Source organism: Alexandromys fortis, unplaced genomic scaffold (assembly GCF_014885135.2).
Source record: "Alexandromys fortis isolate MF-2015 unplaced genomic scaffold, M_Fortis_MF-2015_v1.1 scaffold_232, whole genome shotgun sequence".
Lineage (NCBI taxonomy): Eukaryota > Metazoa > Chordata > Mammalia > Rodentia > Cricetidae > Alexandromys > Alexandromys fortis.
In genome coordinates, this window is record NW_026068110.1 from 1,517,590 (window position 1) to 1,535,976 (window position 18,387).

Consider the following 18,387-nt stretch of genomic DNA (forward strand, 5'->3'; position numbering starts at 1 on the left):
CTCCATGTTCTTTGGGGCCTTTCCCTTTCCAGAGTCTCCAGATCTTTGGGGATACCTCAAAAATGTCTGTTCCGGGGTGTCAGAATGAGCACCCCCAGGCTGAAAGCAACTGCACAAGTTGTGTGGAATAGTGAGGAGGGACCTCCAGCTCTCAGGGGCCAGGAAACCCCTAGTCAGATCTTCCGCGCTATCTCTCAGGGAGCGGCCCCAGCTTCTGTGGCATGGCGCACTGAGCCCAAGAGAGGCGCCGTGCTTGGGTGACTTTATTAAGTGCTGATCTAGGAAGTGCCGGCAGTGTGGCAGGTGCAAGTGCTCAGGTACTTATGCCGCTCTGGAAAATGAGTGACACAGAAAGGCACTTTCAACGGATGGCTGGCCTTCAACAGCCTTTGAGTCCCGCCTTCCCTGTCTATTGACGGCCTCCCGCGTAGCACCTTTCCACCCCAATGGCGCAACACCCTTGCCCACTGCTTCTGTTTTTTCCTCTTTTCAGCCGAGAGGCCAGTGCCCGAAGTCAGGCAGACAGAGGTGGCAAAGCGAGGTCACCTGTGGTCACCAGAATTCACAGGAAGTGCCTCCCACTGCGTGGGTTGTGCTAAACCCAGCCCTCCAGTGTACTTGGTTCTGTGTGTGCATACGGAGAGTAAGTTCCCGGCACCTCACTTAGGGAGCCTTGTCAGCATCTGCCCTAGTTTCGTTTCAGCTGTTATAGAAACACTAGCAAAAAGCAGCTTGGTGTGTATGTGAGTGTATGTGTGTGTGCATGTGTGTGTGTGTGCAGTGTGTGACTGTGTGAGTGTGTGTGCATGTGAGTGTGCAGTGTATGCATGTGTGTGCGTGTGTGCATGTGAGTGTGCGTGTATGTGTGTATGTGTGTGTGTTGGAGGTGAGGTAGGGCTGGAGAGATGGCTCAGTGGCTAAGAGAGTTTACTGTTCTTGCAATGAACATGTGTCCTGTCCCCCTGCCCCCGTGTGCAGCTCCCAATTGCCTGTGATGCCAGTCCTGAGGAAACCAATGACTTCTTTTAATGTCCTCGGGTTCCTGCACATCCATGGCACACATAAACTCCCACAGGCACACACGCATACACATAAACAAATACATCTTTTTAAAAGCCAGTTATGGGAGGAAGGGTGTATTTTAGTTCATAGTTCCAGGTTACAATGCATCACAGTGGACTAAGGTCAGGAACTTGAAAGAGCTGGTCACATCATAGCCACAGACAAGAGCGGAGACCTAGGAATGTGTGCATGTGTCGTGTTCAGCCAGATTTCTTTATCTTATATACTCCAGGGCCCCAAACAGGGAATGGGGCCAGCCATCCTCAGGGTGGGTCTTCCCACATCCACTTGCCCAATCAGGACACTCCCTACAGACACGCCCACAGGCCATCCTGATCTAGGCAAGACCTCATTGAGACTGTTATCCTCTTCCCAGGTGATTCTCAGTGATGAAGTTGTCAATTAAAGCCAGCCATCACAGACTCCCTCTGTCCCCTAAGGCCCCATCATGATAATGCCATCCACTGGTGCCGTTAGCATTCGGGAAGAATGCCACCACTGTCTTCTTCCAGGGGTTCATCCACCCGCTTATCAGTCCCAGAAACACACAGCAGGGATCTCCAGGGACACACAGTGTGTGCAGGAAAGTGGCAGCTGTGAATTGGGTCCCTGCCACGCGCAGACATTCTGAGGGCGCTGTGTAAGTCCATGTCTATGTGCATGTATACATGTATGTGGCTGTGCACATGTGTGTGTGTGCAGGTGGATGCGCATACGGAGATCAGATGACATGATGTGTGCATCGTTCCTCGGGTGCCATCCACATTTTTTTGAGACAGGGTCTTTCACTGCCCTGAAACCAACTAAACAGTTTAGGTAGGCTAGTGGCTGAGCCCCAGGGATCCATCCTCCTGCCTCTGTTTCCAAGAGCTAGTGCATTACACCTTTTTTTACTTAATTAACCTGGGTTCTGGGGATTGAGCCCAGGTCCCCATGTTTTCGTAGCAAGCTCCTTATTGACTAAGCTGCCTTTCTAGCCCCATTTGCTGTGTTCTCTGAATATGTCTCATCCAGATCTCTCAATAGCCTTGCAGGTGGCATCCTGATTTGATCTGTTTTACAAAGAGCAGAGAAAGCCCAGAGACATTAAACAGTTTCCCCTGGTCACACAGCTGACATGGCAGAGGCCCGTTTCAATCCACAACTGTGACTGACTTTCTGAGGCACGGTTCCTCGCTCTGGAAAATGGGGTTAGGGAAAAGGAAGGGCCTGCAGCTGGGCCAAAGGAAAGGCTTAGGGGAGAGCTGCAGTCCCAGGTCACGATGGAGTCTGGCCCTGGCCATACCTGTCTCCCACCTGGCATGGCTGGGGCCTGGAGGAACTCCAGCACCGTAAGTTATACTGGCGCTACTGCTGCATGGTGGGCAGGCTGCCCGTCTCCCACCGCAGGTGAGACACAGCTCAAGTACTGCCCCTGGCCTCGGTTACTCACTTCCTTCCTGGGGTCATCACACGAGCCCTGGCACGGGAGTTCTGTGTCTGTCGGGGTACTTAGGTGGGGCTGAGCATCACAGATCCAACCATCTCTGAGGTGGCCCAGCTATACTTCTTCTGTCTTATAGTCTCCATCTGTGTGCTGCAGCATTCTTAGCGCTGACACTCTAAAATCAAAATATTGATCAACCCTAAAAATTGTAAGATATTCCGTGTCCTACAGAATCAAAAACTTATCAATGATCTATTTATTTCAGAGGGAAGTGAGAAGTTTTATTTACCTATTTTATTTTAATTCTAAGGCAGCATATCAAGTATTCTGGGCTGACCTTGATCTCACTATGTAGCCACGGATGACCTTGATCTTCCTGCCTCTACTTCTCAGGAGCTGGAACTACAGGAATTCATAACCACTCCATCTTACACGGGGCTCAAGCCCAGGGTGACACGTGTCCTGGCCAAGCACACTATTGACTGAACTACGTTCCCAGCCCAAGATCCAGTTCTTCCTGTAAAAATCAATAACCTATCCAGCATATTAGTGGAAATTTGCTTTCATTTTTAATAGATGGGATTAAATGTACACCAAAAATGATTATAAATCAGTTCTGGGCCTGTAGGGGCGGCTCAGCAGCTAAGTGTGCTTGCTGCCAAGACTAAGAACCTGGATTTGGTTCCCTGGGACCTGCATGGTAAAAGGAAAGACCTGACTCCTGAAGGAGGTCCTCTGACCTCCACACTTGGGCCATTGTACATGGGCACACATACACACATAAAATAAATACATGAACATAAATAAGCATCTTCATTATTTATTATGAGTAGGTGTTTGGGTCTCTGACCTGCTTTGTGTATCTATGAACCTATGTGCCAAGTTTGTGTAATTATTTCTAAGAGGCCAAGGGGGATCAGGAGTTGAAATAGTTTGAAGAGCTCTGTTCCAGCACCTCAGAAACACACTAGAACTATTCACACTGTGATTCCAGCACCCCTGGAAACACACTAGAACTGTTCACACTATTACAGCACCCCTGGAAACACACTACAACTGTTCACACTATTACAGCACCCCTGGAAACACACTACAACTGTTCACACTATTACAGCACCCCTGGGAACACACTAGAACTGTTCACACCTGTTCTAGCACCCCTGAAAACACACTACAACTGTCCACACCTGTTCCATTACTCCTGGAAACACACTAGAACTGTTCACCCCTGTCAGGCTTTGTGAAAGACCTACTGCTTGCCAGGCCTATGCTAGACAAAGTGAGAACAGACAGGCACTCACCCATGGCTTCTGTTTGCAAGACATTTGATTGCTGGCCTATGCCGTGCTGGGGTGGGGAAGAGCCTCTAGGAGCAGAGAAGGACTGGAGACCTCCCACAAAAATGGCTAGATGAAAACAGTTCCTTATGGGAGGAGCTCAGCTTCATTTGTTAACACAGCTTCTCCTGCTAAGGGCTCCCTTTCTCATACATCCTGCTGCTATGTTTTTGACCCTTAAGTGGTACACTGGCCATTGCAGCTGGGCACATGCCCAGCAATGCCCAGAGCCTGTTCTATGCCATGCTCTATCACACATCTACTCTTGGGGCCAGATTTTGTGTGGCCCCCTTTTGAGTTGTAGGACCTGAATTCACCCGGAGGCTGGGAGAGAAGGCTGCAGACAAGGCTTGTAGATTGCAGTAACTCCAAGTTAGTCCAGCTTCAGAGGACAGCAAGGCTATGAGGGAGGTTCAGCACAGGGCACAAGAGTGAGAGCTGCTACTGAGCCTAAACCAATAGTCTGAGGAGGGCCCAGAGGGAGCACAAGAGACAGTCTGAGGAGGGCCAGAGGGACACAAGAGACAGTCTGAGGAGGGCCAGAGGGACACAAGAGACAGTCTCTGAGGGATAGAAGGAGAGGGAGGAAGAGAGTAAGTGAGAGAGAGAGAGAGAGAGAGAGAGAGAGAGAGAGAGAGAGAGAGAGAGAAAAAATCATACAAAGTTTAACTTGGAGAGCCCAGCATACGCTGCCAAGGGACCCTTCAACTGTGCACAGCCACTACAGGGCTCTGATGGCCCCACCCAGTTTTCTGCAGTGCATGATCTTTGGTGACTGTGTCAGGAACCTAGCAAATATTTGTACAGTAACAACCTGGGCAGGTTTCTGTCTCCCCCTAGGGCTGCCCAGGGTGCTAAGTCTCCAAGGATACCCTTACTGCAGCAGCAGAGGTTCTGGTCCCATGACAGGGGTGGCCAGGGCCCCTCACAGTATTGGCCTCCAGGTTGGTGGTATCTGCTTCCGCTTCGTGAACAAGTAGGCAGCAGGCAGTGCTAGATGTGGCTTCGGGCACATGCCAGTGGACTGGGAGAAGGAGGAGCTGAGCTACTTAAAACTCAAGCAGAGTTGGAGCTGAGCCAGGACTCTGTGGGAACGTGGCCTTGTTGGGTCCTCTTAGCTGCTTCAGGTGAGCAGCTCTGTTCATCTGACCAATACAACCAAGCATCCACCAGATGCTGGTCTTAGCACAGAAAACTGTTGTGTGGCTCAGAGAACTGTGGTAGGTGCCACTTGCCCGACCGGGAGCCCAGTGGGGACTTAGTGTGTGTTAGTGAATGAAGCCACACTTCACACAGAGCCCTGGGCCCACTGTCTTAACCCTCAGCAGGGGGTTGGAGGTGGGGGCTCCCCAAGGGCAGAGGAGCTCCCCCAGCCTCTCTCCTTTTTAGACCCATCCTGGCTATAGACTGGACAACTGAGAGCAGTGACCATCAGAGATCTCTGTGTGGACTGAGAGCAAAGGGCTAGAGGCCACCTGGAGGTTCCTACTGAAGTCTGGCAAGCCGGCCTTCCTCCTTGAAGTGTAGCCAAGTTCATGAGCAAAGGGCCCTGTCAGAGGGGTCAAAAGTGCAAATGTCTTTGCTTTCCAGTCTGCATTGTCTTTATCTGCTCCAATGGACCCTGATTTCTCATTCTTCGTCCTCTTTCCTCCTCCTTTTTCCATCTTCCTCTTTCCTTTTTTGAAACAGGGTCTCATGCAGCCCAGTTTGGCCTCAAACTTTACTATGTAACCCAAGATGATCCAGAACACCTCATCCTCCTGCCTCCGTCTTCAGAGTGCTGAAATGACAGACACACATGGTTACACCCACAGTTAGGGATTAAACCCAGGACCTTGTGCATAGTAGACACATATTCTAACTGAGCAACATCCCTGCCATAAGACAATCTACACTGAGCAGTCTGACACAGACGAGCTCACTGCCTCTAAGCAGCATGGGAAAACACCTCTTCTTGAGTTCTGTCAAATAGAGGATGTCTTTTCAGACGAACTGTTTGGAGGCTGGGCAAGCAACCTGGGAAGACAAGTGGAGGGAGAAAATGAACAGCTTGTGGCACCCAGAGGTGGACCATGGAAGTCAGGGGGTGCAGCTGAAAGATGAACTACAGCAAAGCCTCTTGACAGACCTGCTAACGTGGCCTAGCGTGGAGCAGGACGGAACATGGCCTCGCGTGGAGCAGGATGGAAAGTGGCCTAGTTCACATAGTGTGATTGCCTAGGGACCTGCCATGGGAAATACTGCCTCTCCACTCCCTTATCCAATGCAAGTCATACCTCTGCACACACTGAAACATGCTAAGATATGCACTGGACACACAGAAGGCTGAAGAACAAATTGCAATACTTCCCACCATGCGGAAAAGCCCCAAGGGGTTCAGTCTGGAGCTATTGTGCCTCAACTATGTCCTCACGCTCAGAGAGCATCTGTGAGGATCGACTGAGTGACCAGCTGCTAATGTTCCACCAGGAGTAATGGAAATGAGACTGAGTTCAGCAAACACTGAAGGGAGAGCTCAAGAGGAACACAGTAGACAGGATCCCAGATGAAGAATCTGTTAATGGCTCTCTTGAAGTCACACAAGCTGTCACTTGTTGCCTGCCTGGGTTCTGAGGCAACGAGCTCCACTCTGAGGCTTGACCATGCTCCTGACTTTGAAGATTTTAAAAATATTATTTTAAAGGTTTCATACAATGTATATATCATATGCTGTGCATAGTCCCGTTTATACCCTCTTCCTTCTCTTTTCTTCACCCTCTCCTTCCGTCAATCCCCTTTTCCCTGTACTTAACACAGCCTGGGATCATCTGGGAAGAGTCTCAGTGAGGGATTGTCTAGGATCTGTTTGGCCCCTGGGCATGTCTGTGAAGGACTGTTGCTGTGAATATTAGTGGAAGATGTGTTACATTTGTTTATGCTGTGGAATATTTATTTAATGATGAAAAGATATGTTGCTTTCTTTTCTGCTGCATTTGTTTAACTCTGTGAAGCTGTGTTACTTTGCCTGCCTAAAACACCTGATTGGTCCACTAAAAAGCTGAACAGTCAATAGCAAGGCAGGAGAGGGACAGGTGGGGCTGCCAGGTAGAGAAAATAGATAGGAGAAAAAGGAGGAGTGAGAAAAGGGAAGAAGGAGAGGAGGATGCCAGGGGCCAGCCACCTAGTCACACAGCCAGCCGCAGAGTAAGAAGTAAAGAAGGTATATCTAATAGAAAAAGGTAGAAGTCCAGAGGTCAAAGGTAGATGGGACAATTAAAGAAAAACCAGCTAGAAACAAGCTAAGCTAAGGCCAGGCATTCATAAGTAAGAATAAGACCATGTCTGTGTGTGTGTGTGTGTGTGTGTGTGTGTGTGTGTTTTGGAGGGGAAACTGAGTAGTGGGCCCCCAAAGAGTAAGGAATTAAAAAAACTTCAGGCTGTCTTGATTATGTTAATTGATGTGGGAAGACCCCACTGTGATGGCTGTTCTTGGTTGTCAACTTGACCACATCTGAGATTTACTAAAAACCCAAGCAGCTGTGCACACCTGGGAGGGATGTTTTCTTAATTAAACCACTTGAGGTGTGATGACCCACTTTTAATCTGGACCTTTTGGGATGGGAAGATCCACCTTTAATCCGGGCCACACCTCCCGGGGGCAGGCTACATGAAGGGCATGGGAGGAGGAAGCTGTCACTCTTGGCCTGCCTGCCCTCACTCTTGCAGCGAGTCCATTCCTCCCTTGGCTTTAGAGCCTACATCTTCAGGATAGTGGGGTATAGACCTCCATCCTCGTGGACTGAACTCCTGGATTCCTGGACTTTCTGTTGGTAGACGACCATTGTTGGAGTGGCTGGACCACAGCTTCTAAGCCGTTCTAAGACCCATCTCCATGTATACGGAGAGATTCATTCTATAAGTTCTGTTCCTCTGGAGAACCATGACTAATCCACCAACCTAAAACCAGGCAGCACCATTCTTTGGGGTTGGGTCCTGGACTGTGGAAGTGGAGTGAGGGCTCTGAGCATAAGGAAGCGCTCATGCATTGATTTCTCTGTGCTCTTGAGTGTGGATGTCCTGTGACTAACGTTGATTCCCACAAAGTAAGTTCTTCACTTCCCCACAATGATGTGCTGTTACCTGGACTTGGGAGATGAAATAGCCCTCTTTGCCCTGAGTTTCTTCTTGTCAGACATTCAACTAGGAGAGTCCTGCTAGTCAGCTTTATTTTTATCATGTCAACACACACACAATTTTGTGTCTCACCACAGAACCTAAGATCACACAGAAAATACTTGTATTATCTCCAGTTGCACCCATTGTCCTGCAAATGCCACGTCTGCTGTTCTTTATGGCTGAACAAATCCCACTGTGTATCTAGATCACATTTTCCTCATCCAGTCAACAGTGCTGCAGAAGGGATGGACGTGTGAGGATCTCCGGGCTGGGTCAGTTTGGAGCCTTAGGTTCTTTAGTCGGTGATGCTCAGTGGGTCTAGGAGCTGCTTTCTGTCCCGTATATACCAGGTAGACACAAATTTGCAGATGTTGTTCAGTTTGCTTCTCTGTTGCTATAATAAAACAGTGGCCAAAAGCGACTTGGGGAGGAAATGACTTATTTGACTTATAGGTACTGTCTGTCACTGAGGGAAGACAGAACAGGGACTCAAGGCAGGAATCTGGAGGCAGGAACTGAAATAATTCCATGGAGGAATGATGCTTCCTAGCTCACTCCCCTGGGTTGCTCAGAAACCTATCTTATGCTGCCCAGGTCCCCCTGCATAGGGATGACACTGCCCATAGTGGATCCTTCTATGTCAATTAGCAGTTAAGAAAGTGATTCACAGACATGAGCAGACCAGTCTGATCCAGGCAATTCTTTAACTGATTTTCTCTCTTCCTAGGTTTGCCCACGTTGACAACAAAACTAACCAGGACAGATGTTGTTCGAGGGAATAATTCTAGGTTCCAAAATCACTTAAAACACACACACACACATGCAATACTATATATATACATATATATGTATATGTATATATATACATATATATATGTATTAAATGATCTTGGAACATATACGTGTGCATGTGTGTGTGATACATCACATTGTCACTGTGGGCTACCATGTAGACATTTAAACTTTGCCTCATCATTGTTTTATGGTCATAAGTTAAAAAAAAACTTGCAGCAAGTAAAACCTTCTCCCCAGAGAAGTGTTGACTTTGCCAGCATTAAACTATGCCATCCCTGTTCCTTAAAAAGAAAAGAAGAGAAAGGCTGGGAATATTTGCTATCTTGCCCACAATTCAGATGGCTTTGCCTTCAGTTTGTCCTTTGTTCTCCTAGATGAAAGTTCTACAGCAAAGTCACTGTTAAAATAAATGGAGCAAATGGGTCTTCTCAAAAATATCCGTTGCATCAACTCACCTTGGCTCCGTCTCATCTAGGGCTGTGTCTGTGTATTGCGGTTAACATAGACTATGCTCATGAAGTTTGGGGCTCTGGGAACTGGGCTCAAATGGCCGGCCCCTCACTGACTAGGCATTTGTTCCTGGGGATATTTCTCATGACCCCTAAAGCCCGATTAGTGTTTGCAGAAGGGAACAATAGGGGTTAAGAGAACCAGATGGGCTGACTACACCAGAGCCCCACCTGATTCCAGGTGTCTGTGTATGCTCAGACAATGCTGGTGCCCTGCCCCTGCCCAGGGTGGGGATGCTTCCTTCACTGCCACTCCTGAGTGGGAGCATGCATCATATCACTGGAGAAGAGAGGCTGAAGACCACCATGGTTGGTCAGACCACCCACCTGGCCAAATGACTAACATGCAAACACCCTAGGCATGGTAGTGTTCTTTTCATCCCGGTGGAGTCAGAAGGACACACACATTAAATTCTGTGTGGTTGAAGCGGCACAGGAGAACTTGTTTGCTCTGGTAGGAGTGACTTGTTCATCCTCTGGTCTGTCCATCACCCCACATGCTGCACTGGGGGGGGCAGTGAGCTCCCGAAGGTCAGACTCTTTGAGCCCCAGTCTAGAAGGAGACAGCACCATCTTTTATCCCGGTCCGTTCCGACTGAGGCCAACTTTTGCCTCCCAGCAAAGAGCAGCGAACGATAGCACGGTCTGCAGCCTGGATGGAGTCGGCGCTCACATCACATGGTTGATACAGCACATGGTTGGTACAGCACTTCTAAGAGCAGCCTCTGGGTACCCAGTGTAGGGAGGCATGCACCATCCCTGGCTGGGCATCGCTGAGAAGACAAGGCCACTGCCTCCAGAAGTCCTGCCCCCTTTCCACCTAAGCCTGCTCAGTACTGTTACCAACTGCTGCCACTTTGTTGTTTGGGTCCAGAGTATTCCCCAGAGGTCCATGGGTTAAAGACTTGATCCTCAGCCTGTGGCTCTGTTGAGAGGGGTAGCTCTCTAAGAGGTGGGACCTAGTGGGAGGAAGTTAGGTCACTGGATGCCATGTTTGTTTTTCCTGAGATGTGATCAAATGTCTGTTTTCCCACCTAGATCAAAATACCTAAAGTACACCAAGATAACCTTTCACCCAAAGTCCAGCTTGGTGAACCAATGAGTCTATTGGGCTTGCATATAGAGCACCTGTGAAGGGTACTTAGGGAGGCAGTGAGCGAACCCCAAATAGCTGCGTCACACTGAGAAGTCCCACCCACCGCGGGTGATGGGCTTGTGGAAGCCATCACTTAGTCTTTCACCTTCTATAACTCTGGCATGGCTCCAGCTCATGTGTAGCTGGGGGGGGGGCGACTGAGAAATGGCTGCAATCCCAGGGAGGGTCCTGTGAGCCTCCTTTCCCTTCTTCTATTAGTAAGTTAAGGGCCCGTCACCGCAGCACTGCCCACTGCTAAATTACTCTACTTGGTTATCATGGCCCCGGGTAAAGGTGTCTCCTGCAGGTGATGGCCGATGAGATGCTCATACTATCCGCAGAGAACCTGACCCTTCTCTGCTCCTTGGCTGCTGGGAAGTGAGCAACTTCCCCATGCACCCTTGCCATGAAGTACACTCTGTCACCATGGGCCCAAAGCCAGAAACCAAGGGACCCTGGATTGAAATTTTCCTCTTTATAAATCGATTTTCTCAACTATTTTGTAACAGTGACTCCAGGTGACTGGCACATAACTCTCTGAGGAAGTGATCTTTGGGGGGGGGCGGGGTAACGTAAACAAGACCCAGAGAAGTAAAGTTCCTGGCTGAAGCTATCTGAGCCTAAACATGTCCTGGAATTAATCGCAAACACTCGTTATCACCACGAGGCCACCTGGAGCTCTGTCCTCACAGGACCACTGGATTGGAGGCTTGGGAAGGAGAAAGTTAGGCCATGGGGTGGGAGACAGGCCAGAGGTCTCATTTGCTTTCTGAAGTTGAAAATTCCAGAAGGTTAGGATTTGGGGCATGAGAGAGCCAAACTCTGGACTCTACGAAGTGGCCATAGGATTTAGAAAATTCTGGGCAGAAGGCCATATTGGCAGTAGGGACCTGGTCAAGGACAAGCAGATAGGAGGCAAATGATTTCAGCAGCCAAAAGTCCTGTGGGGCTGGAGGTCACACAGCATCTCTCTTGGGGGAGGGATCCACAGTGAGTACAGGTTCCACCAAGCAGAGTCTCATTTCTGCAGTCAGAATCGGGTGGATTTGGGGGGGGGGTGGCTGCAGACAGCTCTCTTGGTCAATGCCTGTTTGCTGTTTAAGCATGGGACCTGAGTTTGCTGTCCAGACCCACCTAACAAAGCCAAGCATGGTACTCTGCTCCTGTAACCCAGCACTGGGGAGCAGAATGGAGAGCCCCAGGTCTGGCAGGAGAGCCGGTCTCAGAATTTGAAGTGGAGAAAGATTGAAGAGGGAATCTATGTTGGTATCTGATCTCTATACACATGCACAAGGTGTGTGCACCTGCAAGCAAACATATAGCCCCCAAGTCCCCAAGTCCCCCAAAGAATCTGAATAAACTAGGCCATGCCTCCTGCCTGCTCTGTACAGAGCCCGAGCCCACCGTGCCAGGCTCTAGTTCTCATGTGCCCTGTGAATGGCTCTCTACCTCCCGAACAGACCAGCAAGTGGGAGAACTGAACCTGCCTGATAAACATGTCGCTGGCTCCAGAGGCATTCTCACAGATGCAGCCTGACCCATTGGCCCATAGAAACCCCTGCAACAGCACAATGGGGAAGTTCAGCTTCTCAAGGGCCAGAGGCTGGTCTAGAGGTAGAATCCCGCCATCTACTACCCAGAACAAGCTATGGGGGTCAGGCACCTTCCATCTGAGAGAGCCAGGACAAGCTACAGGACTCCAAGGAACTTGCCTCCTATCTGCCACAGGAGTATATAGGGGGACATCACAGAGTTCCCTTGAGGGAGAGCCTAAACAGACCCTTTGAGATGCAGATTAACCTTGGGCCTTTAGAATGGCCTCCAGTGTGGGCCCTCCCATACCCAGCAGCTGGTGAGGGGAGTTTTCCTTGCTCCTGGGGGCTCAGCATCCTTCTCTGTGGTCTGCTCTGTTTTTGCCATTTCCCCACTGGCTTTGGGTTCTGTGACTCCACCTACTGCCCTACACGGTTTCCTCAGCCTGCTGGGACCTCCTTCTTCTGTGCCTCTCTTTTCACAGTGCACCCTTCAAGCCAGGTCCTGACATTCCCATTGTCTACCCCACTTTTAATCTGGACAAAGCTCAGAGACAGTATCAGGCCAAGAGTGGTCACGTGCACTGCGCATGGATGTGTGTGTATGTGGGTGTGCAAGTGTCTACCAGGGCCCAGGGGTAGCTTGATGCTGATTAGCCTGTAACCTGGTTACTTCATTTGACCTTTGGCTTGGGCCCTCCATACTTCCCTATTCTGTGGGCTTCCTTCCTTCTTCCTTCAGTTCCCCTCACCTGGCAGGACTGGTTTTATCCCTGGCTAGGTGGCTTTAACAGGATCAGGTTCTGAGCCCCGCTGGGGCCCAGAATGAGGCTCTCTCTAGTTGTCTCCTCTGGACTGAGTGTGTGTGTGTGCATTTTCATAGACTCACGTAGGTGAGCAAGGGATCAGCAATCAACCTCTGCTGTTGTTCCTCTGGACAGTGCCCACCTTGGTTTTTTTTTTTATTTTTATTTCTTTGGTCCTTTATTTCCAATGTCTCCCATAAATTACAGAGAAATTTGATGAATGCATACCTGTTCCTTTATATACCTTATTTGTAAAAATTATAGATATATTTCAGTGTACTTATTCTTTTGTATACATTTTAACATTGTACTTTTTAAAACCTTTTTTCATTAATTCTTTGAGAATGCATACAGTATGTTTTGATCTTATTCAGGCGGTGGGGAAGAGACAGAAATCTTTAATAAATAAATAAATTTAAAAAAAAGAGGACAAAAAATAAAAATAAAAATAAAGAGGACATAAAGTTGAGTGTGCAGGGAAAGGGGGGTGTGGATCAGGGAGGATTTTGGCAAGGGACTGAATAAGATCAAAACATACTGTATGCCCACCTTGTTTTTATGAGACAAGATCTCTCATCGATCTGGAGTTCACCAATTAGGCGAGGCTGACTGGCCAGCGAGTCCCAGGGATCCACCCACTTCCTTCCCCCCAGAACTGGGCATACAAATGTGCACCACAATGCCCAGCAGTTTTCCCTTTCACTCATGAGTCTGGGGCCTGAACTCGGGGGTCTTTTGCTTGCACAGCAATCACTTTAGTGACTGACCCATGTCCCTACCACCGCCTCAGTATCTCTTGTCCTTCATGCTTCCTTCATTCTGTTCTGGGCCTGGCTGGCAAGGACAGCTATGCTATTCCAGTCCAGTGAACCGGGCCCCTCACCCTACCTCATGCCACCAACTGACCTATGGATGCTCAGTTGGTCCTGATGACAGACTCATTTGAGGGGGGTCTTTTCTGAGTCTACGATGGGCCAAGGAAGGAATGAGGATGTTTGAACACTCACATGCCAGACATGATGCTCAGCCCCTCACCACTGGTAACACCAGTTTCTAGGGAGGGGTCATCAATCTCCCATACTGCGAACCTGGTCATCCCTGACACCTGAGTCCGTGCACACACTCCCAGGGCTCTGAGCACCTGTGAAAATGAACGACCTGGAAGCAATATCCATGCCTGGAGAGAGACAGCACCGTGATTTGAGCATGAATTGTTCCCCACGTGGGCCTTAGATGGTGGCACTGCTTGAGAAGGTTGAGGAGGCAGAGTCTTGCCAGAGGAAGTGGGTCCCTGAAGGAGGGCCTTGAGGGTTGACAGTCTAGCTCACTTCTTGTCTTCTCTCTGCTTCCTGACTGCAGATGCCACGTGAGCAGCAGCCCCAAGCACCCGCTCCCATGCCCTCCCCACCATGATGGACAGTACCTTCAAACCACGACCTACCATCCACCCTCCTTTCCTTAAGCTGCTCTCGGCAGTGAGAAGGGTAACATCCTGAGCCACATGCAGCCACCGTCAGTTCTCACCTGCTCTTAGGGCCAGGCAGCCTCCGAGCACTCTGGCCGTGAGGCAGCCACTCAGGAGAGCAGACACAAAGCATGATGGTAGATATACGGCAACAAAACCACACTTCTTCCAGACATACCTCTGTCTCTCAGACGTCCCACTTCACCTTTAAAGTCACCGGAGTCACCAGTCATCCTGAGGAATCCTTTCTAACGTTAGTGGCTCATGAATTCTCAAACCCTAGGCACCATGGAAGATCCACAGAGAAGTCAAGCTGCATTCTCAACACATAAGACTGGACAGATGAATCTTTCCCCAAACTCAATTCCTCATCAAGCGGTTCTGGGAACTAAAGTATAATAATCTGCAATGGGCGTAGTTGGCCTTAGCCACTGAGCTACCTCACCAGTCCCATCTCTTTCTTTTCTTGAGACAGTCTCTCTTCTTTGCCTGGTGAATCTTTTAGCTGCCCCCCAAAACTCGGCTTCTTCTGGACTCTACAGGCAGCCTCCCCTCTCTCCTACATTCATGTTCAGTCACACACATATGAACACACACGCACACACATGCACGTACACGTACACTCACACACACATACAGAGTTCAACAGAGCCTAATAATCACCACTTCCCATTACCATTCTCCAGCATCTGTGCTCAGAGTTTTAGAATCTGGTACAAAGTGAACAAGGCCCAAAGCTGCAGGCTCCCAGCCAGGCCCTGAGGCTAGTCCTCAGTAAATATTGATTCTCTGCCTTTCATATTCATGCAGAGCCTCCCTGAGCAGGCAGTAAGCAGGTGCCTGTCCAGTGACCCCCTAGAGAGAAGTGACTTCAGCCTCCACATCAATCAAGATCCCAGAAATGTACCTACCTGTCTGCCAGGATGTGAGACGTGTGTGTGTGTGTGTGTGTGTGTGTGTGTGTGTGTGTGTGTGTGTGTGTGGTGTGTGTCCCAAGGTGACATCCATCAGCCTGGCTATTAATGTGCCAGCCACCAGGTCCTACTCCACCTGCAGTGCCTATTGTGTGGTGATCCCTGGTGACATTCCAAACAATGCCGTGCAGGCAATTTGCTCTGAGGCATCACAGAAGTAAACAGGGAAACAAACATACGAAAACTTCAGAAAGCTGAGGAGCAGAACAAGGCACAAACTGGGGAAAAACTCCTTTGTTTGAGGATCAAGGGTTTGAAGACCTGAGCAGGATATTCTGCATGCTAGGCCGCACTCTGCAGAGGGAGTTCTGTTCTCATCCTGTCCCCATAATACCTTGTCACACAGTTTCAAGAGTTGCTCACTCGGGGACAGCCCTAGTCCTCAGGATTCCCCCTTGGTGTGTGTGTGTGTGTATGTGTGTGTGTGTGTGTATGTGTGATGTGAACGAAGTGCTTCTGTCGGGGCACAAATTTGGAGATCAGAGGATATCTAGGGTTGACCCTCGTCTTTCAACCAACTCTTTGTTATCTTTTCCACCACACTCACTCCCAGATGTTGGCGGAGACTGCTTGTTCGTTTCCTGGCCACTCAGACCCGAAATAATCACACAGAAACTCTATTAATTACAATGTGGCTTGGCCAATCACTTAAGTGTATTGCTAGCTAGCTCTTACATCTTAAATTAACCCATTTCTGTTATTCTGTGTATTACCACGAGACTCGTGGTTTACTGGTAAGGTTCTGTCTAGCGTCTGTCTCCTACAGCAGCTACATGGAGTCTCATTGTCTCTGCCTACTCTCTCTCTATATCTATCTGCTTGCAATTCCTGCCTTGTCCTATTCTGCACTGTAATAGGCCCAAAGAAGCTTCTTTATTAACCAATGAGGAGAATCCCACATCACCCAGCATCTGAGAACTTCCCTGTTTCTGCCTCCTGTGTCCCAGTAAGAGGCCTAGCATTACAGACCCATGCACTCGAGTCCAGCTTCTGGGTGGGTTCTGAGGATTAGAGCTCAGGCTGGCACAGCAAGTTCTGTGTTCACTGAGCCATCTCCTTGGCTATTTCCCCTGAGTGGGTTATTTCAGCTACACATCCATCTCAGTTAGATTTCTAATACCATAACAATTCACTGACCAAAAGCACCGTGGAGAGAAAAGGGTTTATTATGTTTGCATGTCCTGGATCACAGCCCAATGAGGGAAGTCAAGCAGGAGCCTGGAGGCAGGAACTGAAGCACAGACCGTGAAGGAACACTGCTTATTGGTTTGCTTTCCATGTCTTGCTCAGCCTGCTTTCTTATACCAGGACCACCTGTCCAGGAGTGGTGGCACTGCCCACAGTGGGTTTGGGTCTTCTCACATCATTCATTAACCAAGAAAATGTCCTACAAACTTGTCCACAGGGTCTTCTGATAGAGGCATTGTGTTAATTGAGGTTGCCTCTTCCTAGACAACCCTAGCTTGTGTCAAGTTGGCAAAAAAAAAAAAAACTAATCATACTTAAATATGATTTTAAAATATCCAGAAATCCACATACTTAAACATGCATCTCTAAAAGATAAGTGCTCTCTAGAAATCCACACCGTTACTATCAGACCTAAGCACATGAGTTCTTAAAGCCTCGTACAATTTATCCTATGAAATTATCCCTTCGTCCAGGAGATGGTTCTTAACAGCCTTTGTGCAAATCAGGACCTTTGGTTGGCACTCTCTGCGGTGTCTTTAATCTTTAATAGTGTACACATACGCGGTGCATGCACACACAGGGAGAGAAAGAGAGAGCACCTTTGTTGAGTTGGTGTTGCTCACTTGCTATGTAGTTGAAGGTGACCTTGAACTCATGATCATCCTGCCTCCATCCCCAGAGGGCTTAGATTACAGGTGTGTACCACCATGCCTAGGTTCTGTGGTGCTTGGGATGGAACCCAGCTCTGTGCATACCAGGCAAACACTGCCAACAGAGCTGCATCACCAGCTTCATACCGTCTCCTTTAAAGGTCATTTATTTACCAGAGAAAGCAGCTCAGGTTTGTGGAGAGCTCCAGGTGTTCTGGGTCCAGCTGATGCTGACTGCTCACTTACCCACTCCTTTGTCACTGGAATTTATCAGACTGATGGTCAGCATGTCTGAGATACAGTGATGTGTCATTCAGTGATGGAGACATGTGCTGCAGGCGGTGTGGCAGGTGCTTCCCTCCCTGCAAGCTCTCTAGCGAGACTGACACACAGAATGGTGCAGGTCACTCTATGTGGGCTCCTAATGGAACTGAGAGTGACGTAACACTGCTTTACATGCAGTGTGTTTGTGTGTGTGCGCGCGCGTGCACGCATGTGTGCATGCATGTGTGTAGGTCAGAGGACAACCTCAGCTGTCATTCCTCAGGTGCCAGCTACCTTTTATTATTTTTTAACATTAATCACACTGTTGCTCAGTTTTCACATTTTAAGGTTAAAATATGATTATATACTCCCCTCTCCTGTTCTTCCTTCCAACTCCTCCCAAGCCCCCCCTACTCCCTTTCAATTCATGTTCTCTTATTCCTTAATTATTATTGTTGCATAAACATATGTGCCAACAATACACAAAAGCAGCCTGCTGGCTCCATTCAGTGTTGCTTGTATGGATATTATTTTAGGGTTGACCACTTGGGGGGTTGGATGACCATCACCGCAGGAGACTAATCCTCTTAGCAGTCTTTAACTGCCTGTAGCTCTGCTCTAGGGGCGGGACACTGTGTGACCTCGCCCATCCATGCTGGCACCTCTACTGTGTTGTCATGGTACAGGTCTTACTTAACAGCCGTGCTGACTCCATGTGATGGGTGCAGCTTCCCAGTCACACATAGCAGATCCAGTCACACGGCAGATTCTTCTGATTCTCCCTTCTGTAACATTTTCTGAGCCTTAGGGTAGGGGTTGTGGGGCAGATGTATTAACAAGGCCTGGCACCCCACATCCATTTCCACTAACTGTGGCTTTCCGTTATGGTCTCTGTCTGCTGCTTAATGCTTTTTGTTTGCTTGTTTGTTTGAGACAAGGTCCCTCACTGACCTTGAACTCACCAAGTAGACTAGACAGGCTGGGCAGCCAAGTTTCCTGGATTCTCTTGTTTTCCCTCCCCAGTACTGGGATTTTGCTCTTGCCATCACAACAGTCCTTTCTCCCTCCCTCCCTCCCTCCCTCCCTCCC